Source organism: Phyllobates terribilis, unplaced genomic scaffold (genome assembly GCF_046119375.1).
Source record: "Phyllobates terribilis strain yellow unplaced genomic scaffold, ASM4611937v1 Scaffold_63__1_contigs__length_7903474, whole genome shotgun sequence".
Taxonomy (NCBI): Eukaryota; Metazoa; Chordata; class Amphibia; order Anura; family Dendrobatidae; genus Phyllobates; species Phyllobates terribilis.
This window is the reverse complement of record NW_027362823.1, coordinates 2,801,491-2,820,056: the sequence shown is the minus strand read 5'-3', so window position 1 is coordinate 2,820,056 and position 18,566 is coordinate 2,801,491. Positions and strand designations below refer to the sequence as shown.

General features: G+C 42.1%; 7 non-coding genes and 1 pseudogene across 7 annotated transcripts; all 8 read left to right on the top strand.

Moving 5' to 3' along the window:
* The first annotated feature begins 2,552 nt into the window (after positions 1 to 2,552).
* LOC141192530 (U2 spliceosomal RNA) lies at positions 2,553 to 2,743 on the top strand. The gene has a single exon (XR_012265909.1). It is a non-coding gene; the product is annotated as a U2 spliceosomal RNA (small nuclear RNA).
* A 1,115-nt stretch (positions 2,744 to 3,858) lies between these two features.
* LOC141192601 (U2 spliceosomal RNA) lies at positions 3,859 to 4,049 on the top strand. The gene has a single exon (XR_012265958.1). It is a non-coding gene; the product is annotated as a U2 spliceosomal RNA (small nuclear RNA).
* Positions 4,050 to 5,164: 1,115 nt separating this feature from the next.
* LOC141192589 (U2 spliceosomal RNA) lies at positions 5,165 to 5,355 on the top strand. Its single transcript, XR_012265950.1, has one exon. It is a non-coding gene; the product is annotated as a U2 spliceosomal RNA (small nuclear RNA).
* A 6,390-nt stretch (positions 5,356 to 11,745) lies between these two features.
* On the top strand, positions 11,746 to 11,939 carry LOC141192534 (U2 spliceosomal RNA). Its single transcript, XR_012265911.1, has one exon. It is a non-coding gene; the product is annotated as a U2 spliceosomal RNA (small nuclear RNA).
* A 1,115-nt stretch (positions 11,940 to 13,054) lies between these two features.
* On the top strand, positions 13,055 to 13,146 carry LOC141192635 (U2 spliceosomal RNA; annotated as a pseudogene).
* A 794-nt stretch (positions 13,147 to 13,940) lies between these two features.
* On the top strand, positions 13,941 to 14,124 carry LOC141192562 (U2 spliceosomal RNA). The gene has a single exon (XR_012265933.1). It is a non-coding gene; the product is annotated as a U2 spliceosomal RNA (small nuclear RNA).
* A 1,115-nt stretch (positions 14,125 to 15,239) lies between these two features.
* LOC141192578 (U2 spliceosomal RNA) lies at positions 15,240 to 15,430 on the top strand. Its single transcript, XR_012265944.1, has one exon. It is a non-coding gene; the product is annotated as a U2 spliceosomal RNA (small nuclear RNA).
* A 1,109-nt stretch (positions 15,431 to 16,539) lies between these two features.
* Positions 16,540 to 16,730, top strand: LOC141192565 (U2 spliceosomal RNA). Its single transcript, XR_012265936.1, has one exon. It is a non-coding gene; the product is annotated as a U2 spliceosomal RNA (small nuclear RNA).
* Positions 16,731 to 18,566: the final 1,836 nt, after the last annotated feature.

Sequence of the window (18,566 nt, the reverse complement as noted above, 5' to 3'; positions counted from 1 at the left end):
TATAGAATTTTAAATACCCGCCTACAAACATTATTTAAGCTCAGAGACAATGGGATAGATGTACAACTTGATATTTCAAACTTAAAAGAAGAGATTTCAAAATGGCTAGAACAAAAAGGAAAAGAGATAATTTTTCGTTCTAGAGTACAACATATAGAAGAAAATGAAAAGTGTTCCAGATATTTTTTTAGGAAAAATAAAAAAGAAAAAGTGATAATTGACCATATAGATGGTGAGAATAATCTAAAAAATATGCTGGGTAAAGTTGAGTTTTTTTTTTCTAATCTTTTTAATGGAAAAAATATAGATAATAAATTAATGGATGATTCGCTGCAAGGACTAACAGCTGTTTTAGATCCCGCATCCCAAGAGTTTTTATCCCAAGTTTTAACGGAACAAGAAGTGTTAAAAACTATTAAAAGTTTTAAAACTGGAAAGGTCCCTGGTCCTGATGGCATCCCAATAGAATTTTATGTATGTTTTTATGATATTTTAAAAGATGATTTGTTTTATTTGTTTACTGAGGTTTTTAATAATAAGGTTTTATTAAATTCCTGGAAGAAAAGTGAAGTCTCCCTCCTATACAAAAAAGGTGATAAATCAAAATTAGAAAACTGGAGACCAATAACACTTTTAAATTGTGACTATAAAATAATGGCTAAAATTTGTGCAAATCGTCTAAAAGAAGTCATCAGCAAAGTTATTCATTCTAATCAAGTGTGTGGGGTGCCGGGGCGCAGTATATGGGACAATCTGAATTTAGTGAAAGACTGTATTGAGGATGTGAAAGACAGAAAGGGGAAAATGGCGATTTTATCTATTGATTTTGAAAAAGCATTTGACCGTGTCTCACACTTTTATCTTTTTAAAGTTTTAGAGAAAATGGGCATACCAGAAGGGTTTTTACTATCGCTTAAAGCATTTTACAAGGATTGTACAAGTAAGATTTTAGTGAATGGTTTTAAGACACAAGAGGTATTTTTACGGTCAGGGGTGAAACAGGGATGCCCTCTGTCCCCCCTACTGTTTATCTGTGCACTGGAACCAATGTTATGTGCAATACGCCAAAATAAACAGATATGCGGTGTCCCTCTGCCTGGAAGCGGTGGTTTGGGGGCCAAGGTTGTAGGCTACATGGATGACGTGGCGGTCTTGTGTACAGATGCACCATCACTTACGGCCACTCTCCATCAAGTGCAATCCTTTTGCCTAGCTTCTGGTTTTAAAATCAATTTTAATAAGTGTAACATTTTAAGTGTTGGGGGGATGATTTTACGTGATGTACCAATTAATGTCTCCGAATCCATTTCCATTTTAGGTATATCATTCACTGAAAATAATGATGGTTATAATAGTTGGGAAACAGTTACACAGAAAGTAAATACGAAAATATGTATGTGGAACATGAGGAGACTTACAATGGAGGGTAAAGTATTGGTTTTAAAGATGGTGATTTTACCTCTTTTATTGTATCTTAGCATGGTTTTCCCCCCGCCTGTTAATGTTTTAAAAAAGATAACCAAAACCTGTTTTACCTTCTTTTGGAACTCAAAAATGGAAAAGCTGAAAAGAGAAATCGTGATGAAATCAAAAGTAAAAGGTGGTAAAGATTTTCCAGATTTTAATAGGTTTCTTTTAATCCATCTGTTCGTTTACTGTTTTAATGCCCTTTTTAAGAATCACTATTGGTCCTTTTTTATGCGTTTTAATACAGGATTTTTTATGAGAAAGTTTGGATGGTATGAAGTTAATATATCTGTGCCCCATGCTTTTAATTTGTCGACGCATTATGAGATTTTAAGGAAAATAGTGTCCGATTTTAATTTAGGGACTAAGAAAATAGAGGAATTAAGAAATAGTAAGAAATTAATTAAAGAAATACGTAAAAGTGAGGAAATATGTAATGTTGACAGATATGATGATGACAAATCTATGTCTATCTGGAAAATGATTAACGTTTTTTATCTTTTTAATGAACAGAGAGATCTGGCTTGGAGTTGCATGCACCGCTGTCTTCCTTGCCGGGCATTCCAATACAGAAGAGGATTTGTGAGGTCTGCCATCTGCCCAAGAACCGGATGCCAAGACGAGGAAACGGTGGAACATCTATTATGGACATGTAATTTTGCAAAGGATTTCTGGAGAAGACTGCTCCCCCTACTGGAAAGGGTGGCAGACCTCAAGGACTTTACATATAAAACTGTGCTATACGGACTTATGGAATGCCCCACAATGGACCAGTACACAATGGCTTGGAAGACAGTGAACTGCGCCAAGTCATCTCTCTGGAAAGCGCGCAACATTGCTATTTTTAAACAAGATGTTTTATCAGTGAATGATGTTTTAAGTTTATGTTTATGTGAAATGTATACTTATTATTTAATTGACAAAAAGAAGAATGTACATATTTCCAAAAAATGGCTTGTTGACCAATGGAACCTAATTATTTAAAATCTTTGTATTTTTTTGTTTTGTAAATTTCATTTGTCTTTTAACGTTTGGTATTTGTTTAATTATGCTTGTAATTTGTTAAAGTTTTAATAAACGGTTTTATCCCTCTGCAGGGGATAGCCAAATTAAAAAAAAAAAATCTGTTCTTATCAGTTTAATATCTGATACGTCCCCTATCTGGGGACCATATATTAAATGGATTTTTAGAACAGGGAGATGGAAAAAGAGCTTGCTCTGTCCACTCCACGCATTGACCTGGTATTGCAGTATCTCCAGGACCGGTGCACCCCTTCTTTAATGCAGTTTCTAAAATCAGAAAGAATTGAATTCAATGTTTTTTGTTCATTTTGCTTGTTTGTCGGATTTTGGGATGGACTCTTTGGCTTTGCTTTTCTTCTCCTCATTGGATTTTTCATGTTCAAAGTTGCAGAAGCCAGATTACAAGCTCATTTTGGTTCAACTTCAGCAACTGTGCATTGCATTGCCATGTAATGTGATGCAATGCTATCTTTCTAGCTCTCCCTTTTTACTTCCTTTTGGATAAACAGACATATTAGGCAAGCATTTTGGAGCTTTCACCTAAATAACTACAGGTGGTGAGATAAGCTGCACAATATAATTGACCTTTCAGTATATTGTTGCACACACACCATCTATTTAGCAAATGCCCTTGTTATCAACAGCAGCCTTTTAAACTCACCTGAGCTAACAGGTATGTGCGCTGGTTACTCTGCTGCGCTTAAAATTTCTTTTTTGGTTTGCTACAATGCCTTTTCTGAAACGTTGTCTCCTTCTGCTGGAACACTGACTTCTTTCATTTAATGCCTGCAGACTATAAAAGAGAACCCAACCCAAAAAGTTTGGTTGATTAGTCTGTGGCATTCTGTTAAACTGTTGCTTATGGCGGTCTCTGTGAGCTTCTCAGCGACATTCAGCCAGCCAGGTATCCTGCCTGCAGTAGATGGAATGTGGCAATGGAACGCTGGCTGCGCGTGTCATAATAGGCTCTGAGCCTTTATATACCTGTGCACAGCAGCAGCCACCTTCAGTCTGCTGCTGGACAGCCAGCAGCAGCAGCAGCAGGAGAGGTATGTAATCAGGAGCCCTCCTGCTAAGGGTAGACAGCTGCTCGTTCCACCCCACCCCCCGCCTTAATTGGTTCTCCTCCCTTCCAACGGTGTTGAGGCGGGTGGGAACAGCAGGGGGTGAAGGTGCTGTGTTTAAAGAGGTGGAGTTATGCAGATCTAAAACGCGTGGATTGCAGCAGCAGCAAGCCGAAAAGTGCAGGCATGTAAGGGATCTAGAGGTTGACAACATGTCTTCTTAACGGGAGTCCAGGAGCTCATCTCCACAAATGGACTTTTCAGGATCCTTGGGTGGCTCCGTAGTTTGAAACCAATTCTGGTTATCGCTTCTCGGCCTTTTGGCTAAGATCAAGTGTAGTATCTGTTCTTATCAGTTTAATATCTGATACGTCCCCTATCTGGGGACCATATATTAAATGGATTTTTAGAACAGGGAGATGGAAAAAGAGCTTGCTCTGTCCACTCCACGCATTGACCTGGTATTGCAGTATCTCCAGGACCGGTGCACCCCTTCTTTAATGCAGTTTCTAAAATCAGAAAGAATTGAATTCAATGTTTTTTGTTCATTTTGCTTGTTTGTCGGATTTTGGGATGGACTCTTTGGCTTTGCTTTTCTTCTCCTCATTGGATTTTTCATGTTCAAAGTTGCAGAAGCCAGATTACAAGCTCATTTTGGTTCAACTTCAGCAACTGTGCATTGCATTGCCATGTAATGTGATGCAATGCTATCTTTCTAGCTCTCCCTTTTTACTTCCTTTTGGATAAACAGACATATTAGGCAAGCATTTTGGAGCTTTCACCTAAATAACTACAGGTGGTGAGATAAGCTGCACAATATAATTGACCTTTCAGTATATTGTTGCACACACACCATCTATTTAGCAAATGCCCTTGTTATCAACAGCAGCCTTTTAAACTCACCTGAGCTAACAGGTATGTGCGCTGGTTACTCTGCTGCGCTTAAAATTTCTTTTTTGGTTTGCTACAATGCCTTTTCTGAAACGTTGTCTCCTTCTGCTGGAACACTGACTTCTTTCATTTAATGCCTGCAGACTATAAAAGAGAACCCAACCCAAAAAGTTTGGTTGATTAGTCTGTGGCATTCTGTTAAACTGTTGCTTATGGCGGTCTCTGTGAGCTTCTCAGCGACATTCAGCCAGCCAGGTATCCTGCCTGCAGTAGATGGAATGTGGCAATGGAACGCTGGCTGCGCGTGTCATAATAGGCTCTGAGCCTTTATATACCTGTGCACAGCAGCAGCCACCTTCAGTCTGCTGCTGGACAGCCAGCAGCAGCAGCAGCAGGAGAGGTATGTAATCATGAGCCCTCCTGCTAAGGGTAGACAGCTGCTCGTTCCACCCCACCCCCCGCCTTAATTGGTTCTCCTCCCTTCCAACGGTGTTGAGGCGGGTGGGAACAGCAGGGGGTGAAGGTGCTGTGTTTAAAGAGGTGGAGTTATGCAGATCTAAAACACGTGGATTGCAGCAGCAGCAAGCCGAAAAGTGCAGGCATGTAAGGGATCTAGAGGTTGACAACATGTCTTCTTAACGGGAGTCCAGGAGCTCATCTCCACAAATGGACTTTTCAGGATCCTTGGGTGGCTCCGTAGTTTGAAACCAATTCTGGTTATCGCTTCTCGGCCTTTTGGCTAAGATCAAGTGTAGTATCTGTTCTTATCAGTTTAATATCTGATACGTCCCCTATCTGGGGACCATATATTAAATGGATTTTTAGAACAGGGAGATGGAAAAAGAGCTTGCTCTGTCCACTCCACGCATTGACCTGGTATTGCAGTATCTCCAGGACCGGTGCACCCCTTCTTTAATGCAGTTTCTAAAATCAGAAAGAATTGAATTCAATGTTTTTTGTTCATTTTGCTTGTTTGTCGGATTTTGGGATGGACTCTTTGGCTTTGCTTTTCTTCTCCTCATTGGATTTTTCATGTTCAAAGTTGCAGAAGCCAGATTACAAGCTCATTTTGGTTCAACTTCAGCAACTGTGCATTGCATTGCCATGTAATGTGATGCAATGCTATCTTTCTAGCTCTCCCTTTTTACTTCCTTTTGGATAAACAGACATATTAGGCAAGCATTTTGGAGCTTTCACCTAAATAACTACAGGTGGTGAGATAAGCTGCACAATATAATTGACCTTTCAGTATATTGTTGCACACACACCATCTATTTAGCAAATGCCCTTGTTATCAACAGCAGCCTTTTAAACTCACCTGAGCTAACAGGTATGTGCGCTGGTTACTCTGCTGCGCTTAAAATTTCTTTTTTGGTTTGCTACAATGCCTTTTCTGAAACGTTGTCTCCTTCTGCTGGAACACTGACTTCTTTCATTTAATGCCTGCAGACTATAAAAGAGAACCCAACCCAAAAAGTTTGGTTGATTAGTCTGTGGCATTCTGTTAAACTGTTGCTTATGGCGGTCTCTGTGAGCTTCTCAGCGACATTCAGCCAGCCAGGTATCCTGCCTGCAGTAGATGGAATGTGGCAATGGAACGCTGGCTGCGCGTGTCATAATAGGCTCTGAGCCTTTATATACCTGTGCACAGCAGCAGCCACCTTCAGTCTGCTGCTGGACAGCCAGCAGCAGCAGCAGCAGGAGAGGTATGTAATCAGGAGCCCTCCTGCTAAGGGTAGACAGCTGCTCGTTCCACCCCACCCCCCGCCTTAATTGGTTCTCCTCCCTTCCAACGGTGTTGAGGCGGGTGGGAACAGCAGGGGGTGAAGGTGCTGTGTTTAAAGAGGTGGAGTTATGCAGATCTAAAACGCGTGGATTGCAGCAGCAGCAAGCCGAAAAGTGCAGGCATGTAAGGGATCTAGAGGTTGACAACATGTCTTCTTAACGGGAGTCCAGGAGCTCATCTCCACAAATGGACTTTTCAGGATCCTTGGGTGGCTGCGTAGTTTGAAACCAATTCTGGTTATCGCTTCTCGGCCTTTTGGCTACGATCAAGTGCTTTATTGCAGGAGATTGTGGTTGAAGGGCACTCGGGTACCCCTCTCCTTGGCCTGGCAGGATCGTCCACTTTGGTGGACTTAACCTGCTTGCTGCTATTAGGGAGAGGGCTTAGTCCCAGGGTAACGAGTTGCGATCCCCCAGCTTCCAGGTGTTTTTCGCTGCAAGAACACTGGGAGCGCAGATTGCAAGCGGCTGCAATTTGCAACCTTGTTGCCTTTTTCCATGGAGGTTGACCCTAACCTCGTGCCTCTTTATGCGAGGCTAAAAAACTCTATCCGAGTTCACTTCACGGCGGGTGGCTCGGATATGAAGAAATTAGGGTATGTAGTCCAGGACGTGCTCAGGAACCTTCTTAGCGTACAAAGGAATGAAATTCTCTCCATCCAGGATTATCCCAGAAGAGGTGACTATGACATCACATTCACCGGAGAAGGTATTTTTAGAGATGTACTAGAAAAGTTAAAAAAAGTTGAAAATAGTCCTGTTTTGAAAGGGATACAAATTGTTGAGCACGTCCTGGATGAGGTAAGACTGGTTATTGTAAAAATATTTTCGCCCTTTGTTTCTGCTCCAGAAGTAATGTCATTTCTAGCAATTTATTTTAAAAGTGTTAAATGTATTGGGAAGATATTAAACGAATATAACATATGGACATCTAAGTGGAAATTCCTTGTGAAGTGTACAAGAGATCCAAATACACCAGGTGGTATACGGCTCCCCCCTGCCCGTTTCAAAATTGGGCAAACAAATGGGGATTTCTTCTTTTCTGGGATGCCAGTATATTGCAGAAATTGTGGGCGCTATGGTCATTCAAAAGAAAACTGTCATGTATCATGTAGAAATTGTGCTAGTGAAGAACATGAGACAAAAGAATGCCCTAAGGAAAAGAAATGCAGTTTTTGCCAGACTCCAGGTCACTTTTATTTTTCTTGCCCTCACAGATTTCGGGAAGATGAGCAAAAGGGGAAGTCCAAGACGTCCGACCAAGGACCAAAAGATCAGACCACCCCTCAGGAGGAGGAACAACAACCTGGAGCCTCTGGAGACAATAAGGGCGTACCAAATAGTGAAGTGTCTCCAGAGTCTATGACAGGTAAAATACCAAATCCCAAAACCTGGCTGCAGGACCTGCGGGAGTCCAAAAGGAGGGCTGAGAAGGAGCAGAAGGGCACTACTGGTAAGGTCAAAAGGGACCGGCAAAAGGCCGACACAGAAGCCCATGCCCAGTCTGGGTCTCCTAGTGCTGAGGGCGCTGAGTGGATAAAGGTGGGTCCTAAGAAAAAGAAAAAGGGTGGTTCGGAGGAGGCAGCAGGAGGTGAACAGATGGACACTTCTCCAGAAGGGGACGTGGACGCTGGACCCTCAGGGGTTTCGGTCTCCGCTGCTACAGGTGGGGACCGGGATCTTGCTGCCTCTGAAGAGTCAGAGGCTCTGCCTTGTGCGCAACCTCCTCCTTTAGGACGACCTTCTACAGGTCAAACAGGGGCGTCGGAACCCCTCGGGGACCCACCTGATGAGGAACTGCATGGCCAGCCAATGGAGACCCAGCGGGTTCTGCCAGCCAGCCCTCCGAGCTATGCCAGTGTAGCGTCGGGTTTATATAAATGTGGTAATCTTTCCTCCTCCACGGAGACTCTCGTGACGATAATATCAGATGAGGAGGGAGGCGCAAGCCCAGTGGTCTGATCAGGTTCATCGGACAGGTAAATCCGTTGCTCTTAGTTACCTAAGTAAAATTTCTACATTTTCTAATGATGGCTGAACTCAAAGGTATTTCCCTCAACGTGAGAGGCATAAAATCTAACACGAGAAGAACTGCTCTTTTTAATTTTTTTACGTGTTTTACTGCATCTGTATTTTTTCTGCAAGAATGTAATATCCCACATGAAATGTCATATCAAAAATATAAAGATGAGTGGAAGTGTGGGCCATCTGTCTGGTCCGGATCGAATGCTGCAGGATCAGCGGGTGTAGCCATACTTTTTAAAGGGAACGTTTTAATTGATTTTATTCAGGAAATTTTACCAGGTCGTATTTTATTAGTGAAAGCTTTTATTGATGGTATTAGATGGCAGTTTTTACATTTTTATGGATCCCCAGAGAAAAATGAAAGAGCCGAAATGCTTGATCTTTTACCATTATTTATTAATAACTCTGAACCTTTTATCTTAGCAGGGGATTTTAATTGTGTTTTAAAAGGTGAAAACCGGCGCTCCAGCTCTGTAAGCAGGAACTACGATAAAACCTCAGGTATGCTACATGATATAGTCAAAGATGCTAAATTGATAGACATATATAAAGAGTGTCATAGTGACAGCACAGAGGACGCCGGTTTCACTTGGAGCAATGCTAATTGTAGCTCTAGGATTGATTTTATTTTTGGTTCAGATAAAACAATACCTGCCAAATGTGAAGTTTTAACTAATATATTTTCAGACCATAAACTTTTATCCTTTACCATAAAAGTAAATGACAACAAAAAATGTGGTAAGAAAAGCTGGAAAATGAACGTATCCCTTTTAACCGACCCGCAGATTTTATCAGATTTTATTGAGTTTTATAGGAAATGTAGAAAAGGGAAAAAAACAAATGAGACTATGAGTGTATGGTGGGATAGAATGAAAGTAAAAATAAAAGACTTTTTTATTAAAAAGAGTATATGTAGAGCCAAAGAAAAATATGAAGAATATAGAATTTTAAATACCCGCCTACAAACATTATTTAAGCTCAGAGACAATGGGATAGATGTACAAGTTGATATTTCAAACTTAAAAGAAGAGATTTCAAAATGGCTAGAACAAAAAGGAAAAGAGATAATTTTTCGTTCTAGAGTACAACATATAGAAGAAAATGAAAAGTGTTCCAGATATTTTTTTAGGAAAAATAAAAAAGAAAAAGTGATAATTGACCATATAGATGGTGAGAATAATATAAAAAATATGCTGGGTAAAGTTGAGGTTTTTTTTTCTAATCTTTTTAATGGAAAAAATATAGATAATAAATTAATGGATGATTCACTGCAAGGACTAACAGCTGTTTTAGATCCCGCATCCCAAGAGTTTTTATCCCAAGTTTTAACGGAACAAGAAGTGTTAAAAACTATTAAAAGTTTTAAAACTGGAAAGGTCCCTGGTCCTGATGGCATCCCAATAGAATTTTATGTATGTTTTTATGATATTTTAAAAGATGGTTTGTTTTATTTGTTTACTGAGGTTTTTAATAATAAGGTTTTATTAAATTCCTGGAAGAAAGGTGAAGTCTCCCTCCTATACAAAAAAGGCGATAAATCAAAATTAGAAAACTGGAGACCAATAACACTTTTAAATTGTGACTATAAAATAATGGCTAAAATTTGTGCAAATCGTCTAAAAGAAGTCATCAGCAAAGTTATTCATTCTAATCAAGTGTGTGGGGTGCCGGGGCGCAGTATATGGGACAATCTGAATTTAGTGAAAGACTGTATTGAGGATGTGAAAGACAGAAAGGGGAAAATGGCGATTTTATCTATTGATTTTGAAAAAGCATTTGACCGTGTCTCACACTTTTATCTTTTTAAAGTTTTAGAGAAAATGGGCATACCAGAAGGGTTTTTACTATCGCTTAAAGCATTTTACAAGGATTGTACAAGTAAGATTTTAGTGAATGGTTTTAAGACACAAGAGGTATTTTTACGGTCAGGGGTGAAACAGGGATGCCCTCTGTCCCCCCTACTGTTTATCTGTGCACTGGAACCAATGTTATGTACAATACGCCAAAATAAACAGATATGCGGTGTCCCTCTGCCTGGAAGCGGTGGTTTGGAGGCCAAGGTTGTAGGCTACATGGATGACGTGGCGGTCTTGTGTAGAGATGCACCATCACTTACGGCCACTCTCCATCAAGTGCAATCCTTTTGTCTAGCTTCTGGTTTTAAAATCAATTTTAATAAGTGTAACATTTTAAGTGTTGGGGGGATGATTTTACGTGATGTACCAATTAATGTCTCCGAATCCATTTCCATTTTAGGTATATCATTCACTAAAAATAATGATGGTTATAATAGTTGGGAAACAGTTACACAGAAAGTAAATACGAAAATATGTATGTGGAACATGAGGAGACTTACAATGGAGGGTAAAGTATTGGTTTTAAAGATGGTGATTTTACCTCTTTTATTGTATCTTAGCATGGTTTTCCCCCCGCCTGTTAATGTTTTAAAAAAGATAACCAAAACCTGTTTTACCTTCTTTTGGAACTCAAAAATGGAAAAGCTGAAAAGAGAAATCGTGATGAAATCAAAAGTAAAAGGTGGTAAAGATTTTCCAGATTTTAATAGGTTTCTTTTAATCCATCTGTTCATTTACTGTTTTAATGCCCTTTTTAAGAATCACTATTGGTCCTTTTTTATGCGTTTTAATACAGGATTTTTTATGAGAAAGTTTGGATGGTATGAAGTTAATATATCTGTGCCCCATGCTTTTAATTTGTCGACGCATTATGAGATTTTAAGGAAAATAGTGTCCGATTTTAATTTAGGGACTAAGAAAATAGAGGAATTAAGAAATAGTAATAAACTAATTAAAGAAATACGTAAAAGTGAGGAAATATGTAATGTTGACAGATATGATGATGACAAATCTATGTCTATCTGGAAAATGATTAACGTTTTTTATCTTTTTAATGAACAGAGAGATCTGGCTTGGAGTTGCATGCACCGCTGTCTTCCTTGCCGGGCATTCCAATACAGAAGAGGATTTGTGAGGTCTGCCATCTGCCCAAGAGCCGGATGCCAAGAAGAGGAAACGGTGGAACATCTATTATGGACATGTAATTTTGCAAAGGATTTCTGGAGAAGACTGCTCCCCCTACTGGAAAGGGTGGCAGACCTCAAGGACTTTACATATAAAACTGTGCTATACGGACTTATGGAATGCCCCACAATGGACCAGTACACAATGGCTTGGAAGACAGTGAACTGCGCCAAGTCATCTCTCTGGAAAGCGCGCAATATTGCTATTTTTAAACAAGATGTTTTATCAGTGAATGATGTTTTAAGTTTATGTTTATGTGAAATGTATACTTATTATTTAATTGACAAAAAGAAGAATGTACATATTTCCAAAAAATGGCTTGTTGACCAATGGAACCTAATTATTTAAAATCTTTGTATTTTTTTGTTTTGTAAATTTCATTTGTCTTTTAACGTTTGGTATTTGTCTAATTATGCTTGTAATTTGTTAAAGTTTTAATAAACGGTTTTATCCCTCTGCAGGGGATAGCCAAATTAAAAAAAAAAAAAAATCTGTTCTTATCAGTTTAATATCTGATACGTCCCCTATCTGGGGACCATATATTAAATGGATTTTTAGAACAGGGAGATGGAAAAAGAGCTTGCTCTGTCCACTCCACGCATTGACCTGGTATTGCAGTATCTCCAGGACCGGTGCACCCCTTCTTTAATGCAGTTTCTAAAATCAGAAAGAATTGAATTCAATGTTTTTTGTTCATTTTGCTTGTTTGTCGGATTTTGGGATGGACTCTTTGGCTTTGCTTTTCTTCTCCTCATTGGATTTTTCATGTTCAAAGTTGCAGAAGCCAGATTACAAGCTCATTTTGGTTCAACTTCAGCAACTGTGCATTGCATTGCCATGTAATGTGATGCAATGCTATCTTTCTAGCTCTCCCTTTTTACTTCCTTTTGGATAAACAGACATATTAGGCAAGCATTTTGGAGCTTTCACCTAAATAACTACAGGTGGTGAGATAAGCTGCACAATATAATTGACCTTTCAGTATATTGTTGCACACACACCATCTATTTAGCAAATGCCCTTGTTATCAACAGCAGCCTTTTAAACTCACCTGAGCTAACAGGTATGTGCGCTGGTTACTCTGCTGCGCTTAAAATTTCTTTTTTGGTTTGCTACAATGCCTTTTCTGAAACGTTGTCTCCTTCTGCTGGAACACTGACTTCTTTCATTTAATGCCTGCAGACTATAAAAGAGAACCCAACCCAAAAAGTTTGGTTGATTAGTCTGTGGCATTCTGTTAAACTGTTGCTTATGGCGGTCTCTGTGAGCTTCTCAGCGACATTCAGCCAGCCAGGTATCCTGCCTGCAGTAGATGGAATGTGGCAATGGAACGCTGGCTGCGCGTGTCATAATAGGCTCTGAGCCTTTATATACCTGTGCACAGCAGCAGCCACCTTCAGTCTGCTGCTGGACAGCCAGCAGCAGCAGCAGCAGGAGAGGTATGTAATCAGGAGCCCTCCTGCTAAGGGTAGACAGCTGCTCGTTCCACCCCACCCCCCGCCTTAATTGGTTCTCCTCCCTTCCAACGGTGTTGAGGCGGGTGGGAACAGCAGGGGGTGAAGGTGCTGTGTTTAAAGAGGTGGAGTTATGCAGATCTAAAACGCGTGGATTGCAGCAGCAGCAAGCCGAAAAGTGCAGGCATGTAAGGGATCTAGAGGTTGACAACATGTCTTCTTAACGGGAGTCCAGAAGCTCATCTCCACAAATGGACTTTTCAGGATCCTTGGGTGGCTCCGTAGTTTGAAACCAATTCTGGTTATCGCTTCTCGGCCTTTTGGCTAAGATCAAGTGTAGTATCTTTCGAAAAGGCGGTTTTGGATGTTGGCCGCCCTAGTAGATTGATACATTATGCACACTGGGGTTTAGGCGCTTGTTAGTACGCCAGGTGGCTAATATAGTCATCTGGTGGAAAGCATGGCCCCCCAGGATCGACGCCATTGGGCCGGGGAAGATCGAAAGCCCGAAGTGTGAAGTGCCCCAGGAGTGGTGACCCTGGGGTGCCTTAACTCACTGGGATTGGGAATCCCACTTGAGTTTATGGCACATTTGCACAAGCACTTCAAATTTTCTTTCTTCGCACACACCCTTATTCCGGGCCTTCTGGCCTTAGGATGGGGAATTTTTCAATTCCCGGTCGAAGGTCCGGGCAGTATTATACTGTGAAACCTTCACTATTTATTTAATTTCTTTGTCACTGTGTGTCCACTTATTCACGTGTGTCACGTCCTACTAGGATTTTGTCGGGATGCGGTTCCCTTACGGGTTCCTCTCTTGGCAGGTCTAGGGGGGGAGTGTGTGGCCATCAGGTTCCGCTCCCCCCTGAACCCCCCTGGCTCTCCTCTTTCGGGAGGAGAGCGTTGTTGGCTCCCCTCTTCCGGGAGGGGAGCACAGTCTTTGGCTCCCAGTGCCTTGCTCGGGTGAGAACTCGGGCAGGTGCTGGGGGTAAGATTGGGTCGCCTCTGGCTTCGGCTGGAGGTGGCTTTTTGTCCCTGTTCCTCGCTGTGGCCTTTTGGCTGGGAGGGACGGGGAATGGTTTGGGGGACCCTTCTCCTTTTGGAGAGGGTTTCAAGAAGACCAGCATCCTAGTGCACTTTTTTTGTGGCACTTGTCACTTTTTTAAGCGCACTCGGGTTTTGTACACGAATTCGGGCTTTCAAAAAAAAAAAAAAAAAAAATCTGTTCTTATCAGTTTAATATCTGATACGTCCCCTATCTGGGGACCATATATTAAATGGATTTTTAGAACAGGGAGATGGAAAAAGAGCTTGCTCTGTCCACTCCACGCATTGACCTGGTATTGCAGTATCTCCAGGACCGGTGCACCCCTTCTTTAATGCAGTTTCTAAAATCAGAAAGAATTGAATTCAATGTTTTTTGTTCATTTTGCTTGTTTCTCGGATTTTGGGATGGACTCTTTGGCTTTGCTTTTCTTCTCCTCATTGGATTTTTCATGTTCAAAGTTGCAGAAGCCAGATTACAAGCTCATTTTGGTTCAACTTCAGCAACTGTGCATTGCATTGCCATGTAATGTGATGCAATGCTATCTTTCTAGCTCTCCCTTTTTACTTCCTTTTGGATAAACAGACATATTAGGCAAGCATTTTGGAGCTTTCACCTAAATAACTACAGGTGGTGAGATAAGCTGCACAATATAATTGACCTTTCAGTATATTGTTGCACACACACCATCTATTTAGCAAATGCCCTTGTTATCAACAGCAGCCTTTTAAACTCACCTGAGCTAACAGGTATGTGCGCTGGTTACTCTGCTGCGCTTAAAATTTCTTTTTTGGTTTGCTACAATGCCTTTTCTGAAACGTTGTCTCCTTCTGCTGGAACACTGACTTCTTTCATTTAATGCCTGCAGACTATAAAAGAGAACCCAACCCAAAAAGTTTGGTTGATTAGTCTGTGGCATTCTGTTAAACTGTTGCTTATGGCGGTCTCTGTGAGCTTCTCAGCGACATTCAGCCAGCCAGGTATCCTGCCTGCAGTAGATGGAATGTGGCAATGGAACACTGGCTGCGCGTGTCATAATAGGCTCTGAGCCTTTATATACCTGTGCACAGCAGCAGCCACCTTCAGTCTGCTGCTGGACAGCCAGCAGCAGCAGCAGCAGGAGAGGTATGTAATCAGGAGCCCTCCTGCTAAGGGTAGACAGCTGCTCGTTCCACCCCACCCCCCGCCTTAATTGGTTCTCCTCCCTTCCAACGGTGTTGAGGCGGGTGGGAACAGCAGGGGGTGAAGGTGCTGTGTTTAAAGAGGTGGAGTTATGCAGATCTAAAACGCGTGGATTGCAGCAGCAGCAAGCCGAAAAGTGCAGGCATGTAAGGGATCTAGAGGTTGACAACATGTCTTCTTAACGGGAGTCCAGGAGCTCATCTCCACAAATGGACTTTTCAGGATCCTTGGGTGGCTCCGTAGTTTGAAACCAATTCTGGTTATCGCTTCTCGGCCTTTTGGCTAAGATCAAGTGTAGTATCTGTTCTTATCAGTTTAATATCTGATACGTCCCCTATCTGGGGACCATATATTAAATGGATTTTTAGAACAGGGAGATGGAAAAAGAGCTTGCTCTGTCCACTCCACGCATTGACCTGGTATTGCAGTATCTCCAGGACCGGTGCACCCCTTCTTTAATGCAGTTTCTAAAATCAGAAAGAATTGAATTCAATGATTTTTGTTCATTTTGCTTGTTTGTCGGATTTTGGGATGGTCTCTTTGGCTTTGCTTTTCTTCTCCTCATTGGATTTTTCATGTTCAAAGTTGCAGAAGCCAGATTACAAGCTCATTTTGGTTCAACTTCAGCAACTGTGCATTGCATTGCCATGTAATGTGATGCAATGCTATCTTTCTAGCTCTCCCTTTTTACTTCCTTTTGGATAAACAGACATATTAGGCAAGCATTTTGGAGCTTTCACCTAAATAACTACAGGTGGTGAGATAAGCTGCACAATATAATTGACCTTTCAGTATATTGTTGCACACACACCATCTATTTAGCAAATGCCCTTGTTATCAACAGCAGCCTTTTAAACTCACCTGAGCTAACAGGTATGTGCGCTGGTTACTCTGCTGCGCTTAAAATTTCTTTTTTGGTTTGCTACAATGCCTTTTCTGAAACGTTGTCTCCTTCTGCTGGAACACTGACTTCTTTCATTTAATGCCTGCAGACTATAAAAGAGAACCCAACCCAAAAAGTTTGGTTGATTAGTCTATGGCATTCTGTTAAACTGTTGCTTATGGCGGTCTCTGTGAGCTTCTCAGCGACATTCAGCCAGCCAGGTATCCTGCCTGCAGTAGATGGAATGTGGCAATGGAACGCTGGCTGCGCGTGTCATAATAGGCTCTGAGCCTTTATATACCTGTGCACAGCAGCAGCCACCTTCAGTCTGCTGCTGGACAGCCAGCAGCAGCAGGAGAGGTATGTAATCAGGAGCCCTCCTGCTAAGGGTAGACAGCTGCTCGTTCCACCCCACCCCCCGCCTTAATTGGTTCTCCTCCCTTCCAACGGTGTTGAGGCGGGTGGGAACAGCAGGGGGTGAAGGTGCTGTGTTTAAAGAGGTGGAGTTATGCAGATCTAAAACGCGTGAATTGCAGCAGCAGCAAGCCGAAAAGTGCAGGCATGTAAGGGATCTAGAGGTTGACAACATGTCTTCTTAACAGGAGTCCAGGAGCTCATCTCCACAAATGGACTTTTCAGGATCCTTGGGTGGCTCCGTAGTTTGAAACCAATTCTGGTTATCGCTTCTCGGCCTTTTGGCTAAGATCAAGTGTAGTATCTGTTCTTATCAGTTTAATATCTGATACGTCCCCTATCTGGGGACCATATATTAAATGGATTTTTAGAACAGGGAGATGGAAAAAGAGCTTGCTCTGTCCACTCCACGCATTGACCTGGTATTGCAGTATCTCCAGGACCGGTGCACCCCTTCTTTAATGCAGTTTCTAAAATCAGAAAGAATTGAATTCAATGTTTTTTGTTCATTTTGCTTGTTTGTCGGATTTTGGGATGGACTCTTTGGCTTTGCTTTTCTTCTCCTCATTGGATTTTTCATGTTCAAAGTTGCAGAAGCCAGATTACAAGCTCATTTTGGTTCAACTTCAGCAACTGTGCATTGCATTGCCATGTAATGTGATGCAATGCTATCTTTCTAGCTCTCCCTTTTTACTTCCTTTTGGATAAACAGACATATTAGGCAAGCATTTTGGAGCTTTCACCTAAATAACTACAGGTGGTGAGATAAGCTGCACAATATAATTGACCTTTCAGTATATTGTTGCACACACACCATCTATTTAGCAAATGCCCTTGTTATCAACAGCAGCCTTTTAAACTCACCTGAGCTAACAGGTATGTGCGCTGGTTACTCTGCTGCGCTTAAAATTTCTTTTTTGGTTTGCTACAATGCCTTTTCTGAAACGTTGTCTCCTTCTGCTGGAACACTGACTTCTTTCATTTAATGCCTGCAGACTATAAAAGAGAACCCAACCCAAAAAGTTTGGTTGATTAGTCTGTGGCATTCTGTTAAACTGTTGCTTATGGCGGTCTCTGTGAGCTTCTCAGCGACATTCAGCCAGCCAGGTATCCTGCCTGCAGTAGATGGAATGTGGCAATGGAACGCTGGCTGCGCGTGTCATAATAGGCTCTGAGCCTTTATATACCTGTGCACAGCAGCAGCCACCTTCAGTCTGCTGCTGGACAGCCAGCAGCAGCAGCAGCAGGAGAGGTATGTAATCAGGAGCCCTCCTGCTAAGGGTAGACAGCTGCTCGTTCCACCCCACCCCCCGCCTTAATTGGTTCTCCTCCCTTCCAACGGTGTTGAGGCGGGTGGGAACAGCAGGGGGTGAAGGTGCTGTGTTTAAAGAGGTGGAGTTATGCAGATCTAAAACGCGTGGATTGCAGCAGCAGCAAGCCGAAAAGTGCAGGCATGTAAGGGATCTAGAGGTTGACAACATGTCTTCTTAACGGGAGTCCAGGAGCTCATCTCCACAAATGGACTTTTCAGGATCCTTGGGTGGCTCCGTAGTTTGAAACCAATTCTGGTTATCGCTTCTCGGCCTTTTGGCACGATCTATCAGGTTTACCTGTGTGGTCTTGCCTGTGAGGTGCTCTTGGTACCCTTTCTCTCGGCCTGGGGGGATCGTTCCTCTTCGGAGGGACTTAACCCCCCTGCTGCTATTGGGAGGAAGGATTAGTCCGGGAGCAACGGGAAGGGATCCCATGAAGGCTTGCGCCTTTCAGAGAGAAGAGTCGGTACGTTCCTGAGTGAAGGATGCCGGCAACGCTCACATATTCATCGGGTGATGCCCGGATGCGGAACACCGTGAGGATTGAAGTTGGAGCAGCATCGAGGATGGAGAAGAATTTGGACTACATCTGCCATAGGATTCTTCTTGGAGTTCTGGAGTTTCGGCGGGAAGACGTATTCTGCTTCCAGGACAACGAGTACAAGGGGACATACACCATCACCTTCAAGAGCCAGGGATGCTGTCAGCAACTCGTACAAAAGGTAAACGAGAAAAACTACTTAGATGAGTTGGATGGACTAACCTTTTGTCTCTTGTATGCTTATGACGAGATCCCCATCGTGGTGCATTTCCCGAACCCCTTTGTGGAAGCTGCAGACATCTCGACCTACCTTACCCGCTATTGTGATGATCTGAGATACCTGGGTACTGTGAAGAACGCGGTAGGCTTCTGGTGCGGCAAGAGAAGGTATATGGCCCGTCTAAAGAGGGACCTTAGTGGAGTGGGAGGAATGCTACA